This window comes from Protopterus annectens, chromosome 4.part1 (assembly GCF_019279795.1).
Source record: "Protopterus annectens isolate FY-2018-M chromosome 4.part1, PAN1.0, whole genome shotgun sequence".
Classification (NCBI taxonomy): domain Eukaryota; kingdom Metazoa; phylum Chordata; order Ceratodontiformes; family Protopteridae; genus Protopterus; species Protopterus annectens.
This window is the reverse complement of record NC_056734.1, coordinates 179,226,484-179,238,513: the sequence shown is the minus strand read 5'-3', so window position 1 is coordinate 179,238,513 and position 12,030 is coordinate 179,226,484. Positions and strand designations below refer to the sequence as shown.

General features: G+C 39.2%; 1 protein-coding gene across 1 annotated transcript in view; it reads left to right on the top strand.

Moving 5' to 3' along the window:
- The window catches only part of LOC122800807 (arrestin domain-containing protein 3-like), a 253,670-nt gene extending 243,819 nt beyond the window's left edge, over positions 1–9,851 (top strand). The window contains exon 4 of the mRNA XM_044070085.1: positions 9,282–9,851. The gene's annotated coding sequence lies outside the window, so the exon portion shown is untranslated. The remainder of the gene's footprint in view (positions 1–9,281) is intronic.
- The last annotated feature ends 2,179 nt before the right edge of the window (positions 9,852–12,030 follow it).

The window sequence follows — 12,030 nt, the reverse complement described above, 5'->3', positions numbered from 1 at the left end:
CCTCTGGCTACATTCCTCTATCATCTACCCCGGTAACCATTTGAAATGTCAGGACCCACTAGAGCCTAAAGAGATAAAAGAATGGACTTACATGTACTAAGTCTGAGATGCCATTTCTCAGAATATTCCCTTTTCTCCCAGGTATGGTGATCTCAGAGTTGGTATATATTAGTCTGGAGGTTTGGATGGTGTGGGTGGTATGCCTCCACCAAGGGGATGCAGATGCGTTTGCCCCTGAAAAAAAAGGTTTGAAGGAGAAGAGTGATTTTTGATGTTTGCTCTTCTCCTGTGTTTTCAGTCTTTTTTTTTTTTTTGGTCTTGTCAGAACTTGGCATTTCAAGTGCCAGCATTTCAAAAGCCAGCCTCTACCTCTCTCCACCTCTCGACTACTGTCACTGTCTCCCTTTTGTTTGGACCTCTTCAATACTCCTTCATTTGTAGCCATTTTCATCCTATAATTACTTCACTGTCTCTTACTCAATATCTATATACAGCTGATTCCATTTGAAAATAACTAGACTCTTAAAAGCTTTTCATTAGCTAATGTTTTACTGTAGTCTTGATTTAGCTGTCATGTTTTCATTAACTGTCATATAATTACTATTCTATTAATGTCCATTCACTATTGTTCTGTATGTACATGTACTATTCTATATATGTACATTTATTATTTTTTAATTAACTGTCATACCATTACTATTCTATGCATGTTTATACGTGTATTATGTAAATCTTGTATAACTGCCTTCTACTCATTCTGTAAAATGAAAATTTTCTTCCCAAGTCTCCAATGAAAACCAGACCTGTAACCAGTCAGATTTTCCCGGTAAACAAAAGCAATAAATATATAAATAAATAAATAAAATAAATGCCACCACCTTGTCTTAAAAGCATTTTACAATTTATCCTTTATAGGCATTTTTAAAGCAGTATAAATATCTAATCAAATTACTTCATTAGTAAGCTCTGGCTTGATTAGAAAACATATATATATATATATATATATATATATATATATATATATATATATATATATATGTGTGTGTGTGTATCTGTATACATACATATATATATATATATATATATATATATATATATATATATATACTGCTTATAGCTAATAGTGATTTTCCATCTTAATTCTATAACAACAAACTTAGTATTTTTGAGATATGCATGAACCCTACCTATTTTCCAAGCCTGTGTGTTCATTTAAATAGTTTCATGAATGAAGTTCTTGATAACATTTCATCTACATATACCAACAAAGTTACCTTTCTTTCTTTCTTTCTTTCTTTCTTTCTTTCTTTCTTTCTTTCTTTCTTTCTTTCTTTCTTTCTTTCTTTCTATTAATGAGGATTTAATGGCTACAAGGATGGTTGAGATGCTAAAATAAAATGGACTGGAGGTGGAAGAGAAAGTGAGTATATATTGTGATATTTGGATGGTAAGATAAAAGGGGAGAATAATTTGGAGAGAGAAGACAAGTAAAAAAAGGAAGAATAAATAAAGCAGTGCAGTCTGAGACGTTTAGAGTTGCATACAGTAAATTGAGGAAGGGTACAGGAAGCAAAGAAAAGATCACAAAAGAAGGCTTTTCTCAAGATATGTCACAGGTAAATGATTTGAGCTAATAGGGGTCATAATATTGTCTTAAAAGGCATATTCATGGGTAAATAGTGGGTGCTTATGCTGTACTGATGATTTTGGAAAAAGACCAAAGCATTGCATGTCTACAGCTAGTAAAGTTTTCCTTTATTGGCCTGAATGTACCCGTAAAGATTTAAAAGAGTAAAAAAAAAAAAAAAAAAAAAAGTCATGAGCTTTCAGAAACCTTGTAGCTAAAACACTGTTATGCCTTGTATCTGGAACACTGATATGTCCTTAAGGACATTTGCATTTTTCCACTACAGGGAGCTAAAGGTATCACACAGTGAAGACTCTAGCTTGGCTATAGTCTTTATTGAATTATCTCCATAATTATAGAAAAAGCCTAAAATAATCAATGTCAGAGGTTTCAATTCATGGGACACTTTAAGAACTGCAACTACTAACCTAGCAAGTTAGCATAATAAGTGGAGTTTGATTAATATTTAGGAATGGTATTTAAGCCCTAACTTTGAGAGGATTTCTGTCTATACACAGTGAGCAGAGTGGAGGAGGGGCATTGACTACAACTTTGATCTGAGATATATAAGTATCCTGTTTTTTTGGCTTATTTATACTGATTATTGCTTCTAGTAATTTATATAGAGCACTTTTCATTGCCTGCTGCATACTTTTTACTGTAGTTTATTGCTATTAACTAATCTGCACAGGTAACCGATTTGTTTGCAGTTAAAGGCATTCTGTAGAGTCTCTTTGCTCCTTTATCTGTTTAAAAACTTTAATTTTGTGGCTCAATGCTGTCATAAAGATTTCTGTAGTGTTTACTGTCTAAAGAGTGCAGGCTAATATCTTTAGTATTGGTCCCCATCCTCCCTCCCTGTTGGTGTGGTGTTGTTATACTTGATGGCTTTGCAGTTGCCCGTCCCTACTGTAAATTGATCTGGGACTTTCCCCCCAGTCTAGTGTTATTAGCTCATTCTACCTAATACAGAGAGAACATCTGAGAAGGCCTTCTGTTCCTCCTTTCTCCCTTTCTTAAAAAAAAAAATTGCCTGAATCTCCTTGTCTTCTGACTGTACTTCTCAAACATTTTGGAAATATAGAGTATATTTTAGTGCATTTATTATAAGTGTATTTGCCTTAATATTGCTACAACTCAAGTGCTCTAGGATGCACTGCATCTGAATGGTTTGTGCGTTTTAGCTGCTTTTCTGTATATATAGACTTCTGTATATGTAGACTAGATACTTATTCTACTGTATTACTGCCTCTTAAATCGTTTTTCAGATGTACACTTGCCTTGCTTCATTTAAAAAGTTTTAAATTGCTAATTTTGTAGAGTTTTAATTACATTTACTTTTTAGGACTACACACTCAAGTGTGTTAGCCTTTTCTGTGTTTATTTACTGTATTATTGCATTTTTTAGCCTGTTTTAATAAAAAAAAATACTATCTTGTTTGCTCATTTCCCACCTTTCTTAGCCAGTATAGTTCAGATCACAGGCTTTGCTTGTCTTCAGACTTTATTTTCTGTGTTCAAAGCCATCCAGACCTTGTTGTGGTAGAGGGAAGTCCTACTGCTTACCAGTAGGAGTGGTGAGCATTGTACTGCCTAACACTAGAGGAGTGGTTTCCAGCTCTGAAATTGTAATTTTATTAGCCTTTTTGGGCTGATTTCTATCCCTTTCAACTTTCTGGCTTAAAAGCGCATGTGTTCGCACATTTTTCACATCGTGCAGCACCGCGGGGCTACAGTTAAACTATTCCAGGTGCCAGAAAGTCTGCCCTTCAAATTTTCCCTCAGAACTAGCTGGTTTCTCAGTAGTAGCACTAAAATCTGAACCCCTGTGACTAGCACTTGCTCGATAACCTGCTGGAAAGCATAAGGAAGCCTAAAACCGATACAAGCACTCAACTCTCCTTGTCAATAAGGCAAAATTAATTGTAGGCACTAAACAGCCTGTAATTGCAAAGTACCTTGCAAAGGTAAGGGAAAAACAGCTCTTGTACTTTACAGAAAAAGCACCTAAGCAGGCATGTCCAAGGGTCAGCTTCCAGTGATTTCTCCTGTCCACCTGGTGAATCTGGGCATACTGGGGCAATGTGGCAACTGCCTCATGTACACAGACAACCCTCTCCTCCTACCACTCAACACTACAACCTGCGAGAGATGCACTTACATAGCCAAACTGGAAGCAAAGCTCTCTTCTGCCAAGATTGTGCTAGACAGTCAAGAGGAGAAGTTTAAGACCTGCACTACACTTCAGACAACACATAGCCCTTCAAAACCCAGACCATCAACACCCACACATAGCAACACTAAACCCACATATGTGGAGGCCCTTAACATTAACCTGCCCAAGCAACAAGGACCTCCGAAGCTGAAATGCAAGCAAACACCAGTCACAACCAAAGTGACACATAGCTCACAACAGCAGTGTGCCACCCAACAACAGCCCCTAAGACAAGACAATGTACCCAACACTTTAGTAATAGGTGACTATCATCAGGCACATTGATGTCCCACTCACCGGGCTGAACAAGGAGAAAATTACAGTCAGCTGCCTGTCGGGTGCCAGGATCCACCACATGATGCATGCACTCAAGTCACTCCATAACAAGTACAAATACGACTCTGTCATTGTCCATGTTGGAGTGAATGACTTGAGACATATCTCCCTGGACTACATGAAAAGAGACATGGAAGAGCTCTCGGATCATGTGGCCCAGGGAATCAGGTTACTGGCTAAAGCTCTTGCCACCCCCTACAGTGCCTTTTTTAGGCAAGAGTCAAAGGACAAAACCACCACCGTAACAGATACAAGCATGCAAAATCTGAAGGTAATGCTACTCAATGCTAGAAGTCTAACCTTCAAAATGCACTTTTTCGAGGCACTCCTAAAAAAGGAGAACATCAATATCTGTGCAGTTACTGAGACCTGGTTCAAGGCTCCAGAGAGCACCACTGAAATACCAGGCTACAACTCTTACCACACTTTTTGGCCACAAAACCAAGACCAAAATGGTAAAGGTGGAGGAGTGTCCATATTCACCAAGGATATTCACACCTCCAGGCTAGTTGCCCAACACAATGCATCTGAAATTCTCCAGGTGCATCTAACACTATGTAAGACTGAAATCCAATTTGTAGCTTGCTACAGATTCCCCACCATGCCCCAAGATTCTCAATACACCTTTCTAAACATACTGGAAAATATTAAGATACAACCAAACACCCTAATACTGGGTGATTTCAACTACCCTGCCATTTACTGGGAAAACTACTCGGGTACCAACACCTTTTCCCAACAGTTCTTGGAATTCATAAATTCCAACACCCTGGATCAGCTAATCCATTGTCCCACCGGGGGCTCCAATATCCTAGACCTGGTCAATACCAACATGGGAGATAGATGCTCCACACCAGTGGTCACCCCCTCATTGGTCAGGTCTGACCATAAGCAAATCACCCTTGACATCCACATCCCCCCCATAAGGAAACCTCTGTAAAAAACTTCTCCAAAGCCAACTTCAGACTACTGAAGTCAGAAGTGACAGACTTCATGACACCCATGCAGACGAGATCTGAAAATTTGACTGCTGAAGCCTGCACTAAGGCACTGTATGAGCACATCCACTTGTGCATGAATTGTGCCATCCCAAATAGAACCAAGATACTCTCCTCCAAAAAAAAGAAGCCAATCTGGTGGTCCCCTGCCATAAACAAGCTATACAACAGAAGGAAGAAACTGTTGAAGAAAAGAGGAAAATCTCATGATGCAAAAAACTCCCTCACCAGCCTCAGTAAGAAGCTGAGATCCCTCATAAAATCCTCAAAAGCTAGTTACGAAAATAAAATTGCCAAATATTGCAAAGACAACCACAAGGCATTCTATAGTTATGCCAAGAATCTAAATGGCAATGCTCAGATCTGCTCTGAGCTACAACAGAATGGCATTAAATATACTGATCCCAAGGATATTGCCAATATCCTGGCAGATCGATTTAGTGCCAACTTCACCCCCCTCTCACCCCCTAAAGGGCCCATCTCAATACCAAAAGATTGCCAAATTCTGGTAATCATGGCCACACAGGTAGAAACCGCACTATCTAAAGCTAAGAATACAGCATCCATGGGACCAAATGACATCCCGGGCTGTGTACTACATGAACTACAAAATGAACTGGCACCTCACCTAAGTGTCATGTTTAATCAAAGCCTCACCTCAGGCTTCATGACTACTGAGTGATGCACAGCTACAGTTATCCCACTCCACAAAGGGGGATCCAGCTTGGATCCCGGGAACTACTGTCCCATCACTCTGATGAGCCTAATCTGCAAGGGCATGGAAAGCATTATCATGGAACTTATAAACAAAGACATTGGCAACCTTCAAACACTGGACCCCACCCAGTTTGGGTTCGTGAAGTGCTGATCTTGTCTCCTGAACCTGATTGACTTCTTCGAATCAGTCTCCAGAGCTCAGGACGAGGGTAAGATGGTCCGCACAGCCTATCTGGACCTGGCAAAGGCCTTAAACACCATCCCCCACTCTGGAATCATAGATAAACTTACTAAGCTGGGCATAAATCCCTACATCACTCGATGGTTTGCCAACTGGCTTACTGACAGAACCCAGACTGTAAAAGTAGCCGAATCCAAATCCAGCTCCAGACAAGTGACAAGTGGAGTATCTCAGAGTTTAGTCCTGGGACCACTCTTGTTTGGTATTTACTTCTCTGAAGTACAGGCCAACACTAAGAGACTTTGGCTAACAAAGTTTGCAAATTACTGCAAACTGGGAGCCATTATTGAATCACCAAATGATATGGATATTCTACAAAAGGGCATTACAGAAACAGATGCCTGGTGCAAGATCCATGGGCTCAAGCTTAAACCCAAGAAATGTATAGCTATCCCCTTTGGAAAAAAACATATACCCATGAATTACCACATAGGTGGCAGTACACTAAACACCGAAAGTGTGGTGAGAGACTTAGGGACACAGGTGGACAGTGGTCTCACCATTGATAACTACATCACCACAACAGTCAGGATATCCTTCTATGTGCCACACCTCATCACTAAGGGCTTTTCATCCATAAAAAAAGGAGGTCATTGTCCCACTGTACTCATCACTCATTAGACCGATTATAGAGTATAACACCCTGTTTGGTATGTACCTCACTAGACATCTGCAACAGCTGGAAAGGACACAGAAATACCTCAATAAAAGAATCATTAGGCCTAAAGCAGATGCCATATGCTGACCATCTAAAAAAACTCCAGCTATACTCTGTGGCATATCGTCTACTCAGAGGCAATCTCTGTTTAACATACAAGGCCATGTCAAACTCAGAGCTGTTGGACATGCTCCACTTACAGAAGTCCCAATCCCTCAGAGCCACATGCTCCAGGGATCTCTACCTTGTCATCACAATGAACAAAACATGCTGGAAGGATAGGTTCCTGACCCAGAGACTCCCCATACCCTGGAATAGACTGCCCATGCATGTCAAGCAGAGTGCTCCTTGGCCCTCTTCAAAAGGAACCTTGATGATTGGATGGGAGATAGGAAATTCACTCCAGGGATCATGTCAGTTGGCCTGCTAGACTGGTGTCCAGAGAAGTAAATATCAGGGGAAGAAATATCCAGGCAATTGTTGTGGCTAGGCTTGTATAGGCCCTAGGGCCGATAGCCTAGTACAAACCTATGAACCTATGAACCTATGGTAGAATTAGTGCAAGCTATGTAAAAGCTGTGTACAAGGACCCAAAGACTCATGTATGAACAGTGTTTGGTCTCAGAGAGAGGTTCCCATTGGGAATAGGTGTGCATCAGGGTTCATCTCTGAGCCCACTCCTGTTAATAGTGGTGATGGACTACATTAGCTGACAGATCAACAAAGTTGCTGTATGCAGATGATGTGGCATTACAGGCAGACCCTGAGCAAGAACTTCAGCAAAGGATAAGAGAATGGAAAGCAAAACTGAATACACATGGGATGAAATTGAATACAGATAAGTCAGTTTAAGGGCAACAAATGTGGCAATCAGAAGAAGCTGAGAACTGAGATAAAAGAGTGGAATAGGTTAACAGCGTCAAGTATCTGGGAGGGGTGTTTGAGGACAAGGAAAGTGAGAATGAGGAAGTCAGAGCTAGAATCAGAGGGCTGCAGCCAAATGGCACAGAGCATCAGGTTTAGTATATGACAGAAGAATGCCAAAGAAGCTTAAAGGTAAGGTATAAAAACAGTGGTGCAGCCAGTACTAGCATATGGCACAGAAACCTGGGCAACAAAAGCAGACAAGATGAGAAAGCAAGAGGTGATGGAAATGAAGTGCCTGAGATGGGCAGTAGGATGCATACAAACAAATGAAGCCATAAGATCAGAAGCCAAGTTGTTGCAATTGAAGAAAAGGCCAAAAAGAACAACATATGGTGGTTCGGGCACATGTGTAGTAAAACAGAAGACGATCTGATGAAGAAGATTTTGGAATAAACAGGAAGAAGGCAAGAGGAAATGAGGACATCCAGCAAAGGGGTAGATGGATTGTGTGAGAGAAGATCTGTGACAGTCAGGCATGAGTGTCGAAGAAGTTAGGAGAGGGGCATTGAATACAGATAAAGAGAGATGGTGACAGCTGGCATGACACCCTGACTCCATGTAGAAAATGGGCAAAAGGGGAGATGATAATGATTAACATTTTGGAAGTAAACTCTGTACTTGTAATCACTGAAATTATTTAATGACTGAAATATTTTACCTCAAACGGAAAGGCAGAGCAAAATTTTGAATTAAGATCATGGGCATCACAGAAAATCACTGCAACTTGAGTACTGTGCTCTCATGTAATAAGTTTGTAACAGGTATTTAGCTAGAAAATTCTCTTTGCAGTAAAACTACTTTGAAAATGATACCCATTAATTACATTCTAACAAATACTAGATTGGTAATACATATATTACCATACCGAATACTGATCTCTGACATACATTTGTCAACAATAAAGAGTGAGCAGCAACTTTACATGTACCACTTCTGACAGAGGTAAAAGGCAGAACTGCCACTTATTCTGTTATAACAAAATAAAACACAAGCACTAGGGATATAGAATTGTATGTATATTTTTTTCTGAATGGTAGCTGGAGGCATCAGTGAAGACTATGAACAAAATGTTCTTCCTCAGTATTGCAGGTACGGCTGTGAAATTTATGGATTTCTTTGTTTCAGATTGTAGATATATTACAGCTTTCCAGCATAGATATTGTTATCCAAATGAAACTGGTAGCATTGCGTAAAACTCACAAACATGTTAAAGTCCACACAGATGTTACAGCTTTGAGTTATTACTGAAGTTTGCGTAATCTTTTTTTTTTTTTTATGTCTTGGGGGCCAGATTCTAAAAGACTCGCTTTAAGTGTAAGTAATTTACTCCAGTGCAAGGTCTAGTCTATCTATAACTCAGACTTACACCAGAGTAAATCTATTGTACTGAGACCAATCTGGCCCTTGGTCTACATACATGCTTGTATTAATAATTCTTTAGGTCACTTAACCAGAAAAATGTTTCTTAGTCTTTATAAATGTGAGACAACTGTTCCTTATTAATTTATTTTGATAAATTAATTAGATGTGCAAAATTTAATTTTTTTGCATCTTCTCCACAGATTAAGAGAAGAAAGAACAAAGGTGTCTCTCTATCACCAGTACAAATTTGATCTTCTAGAGCTGACAACATATAATCCAAGTAATTGTTCAAAGCTGGATTAAAACATCACTAATATAAGAGTTAATGGCACAAGAAGAACAATAACAGTTGTAGTTTGTGATTTTGCAGCATTTGTTTCAGGAACAGTGTCTGCCTGTGAAAAGAAGCAGATGTCAGCATTACTTGTAAGGACATACAATTCTAGCTGCTAAAACTGGTATTTTATTCTCTATTCAAGGACAATCAGAGTTTTTGTGTTTAACAGACTGTTGCTTGATATGAGATCACATGATTAGTTCTGCTTACATGTTCCACATTTCCTGCTTCATCTGTACACTTTTATATGTATTGTACACATAACTATTTTGTCTTTCCTTGAAACAGAATTGAAATATTACAATTCCAATCATATTAGCAACTGCTGGAGCATAAGTTGTGGTCAGCTAACTGTTTCACTAAAAAAGTCTGTAACTGGAGGTTGATGGCTGGAGTTGATGTTTCTATGTATAATCCAGAAGGCAATAAAGCAATATAGGATCAGTATGCGTATGACTTCATTATGGCAGGTGAAAAATCAAGAAAATAAAAAGTATTCAATTTGTTCAATAACTGGATAGGTGTTTAACTTAGTAAATTACATTTTTTTCTGAGCCTGAGAACAATAATCTCCAATCATTTGAAGAATAAAGATCTATTTGAGTTAGGGAACAATGGAGGATAACACATTAGTGTATTGATTCACATCCAGCATAATAAACAATTAAATATGTTAATTAAAAAAACACATTCAGACGTATAGATAATGCAATATCATAAGAAGGGAAAGGGATAGGATTCCCTGCCTTTATCATTGTTTCAGAATATAGATTTACTGGAACTCTTGCTTCCTTTACTGATATACTTAGTTTTAACAGCTATTCAAATACACATAAATTTAAATGAATTCCTATTTCATATTAAAGCAGCATTATTTATTTATTTATTTATTTATTTGCATTTGTTTACCGGGATGGTCCAAGTGGGACAGAAGTGTCGATTTTCAGTGGAGCCCCGGGGAGAAAAGCTTTACATATAAAGACATTTCACATACAATACAGAATTTACATTAAGAAAGACATTTGGTACATATTGTTAGCAGCTTATACAATTGGTGAAAAAAACAGTACATAAGTAATCATTCCCAAATCAAAGATATTATACAAGCAATACATAGTATATGCATGAGAACATTTCATATGAGTAGTTTTCAGCTAGCAGAATTTATATATAGGACACTTCATGCAGTGGGTGCAAAGCAGATATAGGAATAAGTTAGAGACTAGGTACTTAAACATTTCACATGTTTAGGAGGTGTAAGTACATTCCACTTAAGGAAATTCGCCATAATACTGTTCTAGAAAGGCTGCAGATTGATGTTAAAATTAACGGAACTTAATATCTTGAAGAAATGGTAGTAGGAAAAAAACATTAGCAAACATCCAAGCAACCTCCACCCCCCCCCCCAACACAAACCATGAAACACATACTTCATAAAACCTGTGTGCCATGCAATCACATCCCTTAAGGCAAAATAACATACCCAACACACTAGTAATAGGTGACGCTATAGTCAGGTACACTGATGTCCTTCTCAATAGGCTGAATAAGGAGAAGGTTACTGTTAGCTGCCTGTCGTGTGCCAGGATCCACCACATAACACAAGAACTCAGGTCACTCCAGAACAAGTACAAATATGACTCTGTCATTGTCCATGTTGGAGTGAATGACCTGAGCCGTACTTCCCTGGACTACATCAAGAGAGACATGGAAGAGCTCTCTGATCACGTAGCTCAGGCCGGTATGACCCTGACTCTGAGTAGTATCCTGCCCTCACCAAAAATGATACCACGGTATAAAGAAAACATATTCAATTTCAACAATTGGCTAAGTTTCTAGTGTCATTCAAAGGGGATCCAGTGTCTGTCCACCTAGGATGACATGCTCGACAAGCCACGCTGCTTCACTAGAGACAGCTTGAACCTGTCAACCTTAGGCTTTCGAATATTGGCCAAGGCTCTTGCCACCCCCATAGTGCCTTTTCTAGGCTAGGCTCAAAATACAAACCAACTGCCGTAAATACCACAAGTAACAAAAAACTGAGGGCAATGCTACTCAATGCCAGAAGTCTAAACCTCAAAATGCACGCACTCAAGGCACTCCTCAGTATGGAGAAAATTGATATATGTGCAGTAACAGAAACCTGGTTTAAGGCTCCAGAGAGCACCCCAGCACTACCAGGCTACAATTCATACCATACATTTTGGCCACAGAACCCAAACCAAAATACAAAAGGTGGGGGCGTATCCATATTCATCAAGGATACCCACACCTCCAGGTTAGTGGCACAGCACAATGCTTCAGAGATCATCCACATGCAACTAGCAATGGGCGAAACTGCAATTCAAATTGTAGCTTGCTACAGATCACCCACCATGTCCCAGGACCCCCATTCCACGTTTCTGGAAACACTGGGAAACATAAAGGTCCTACCAAACACCCTAATATTGGGTGATTTCAATTACCCAAACATTAACTGGGAGAACTACTCAAGTACTAACTCCCTTGCCCATTTTTTCTTAGAGTTTATAAACTCAAATGCCCTGGTGCAACTGGTCAACACTCCCACCAGAGGTGACAACATATTGGACCTGGTCATCACCAGCATGGGT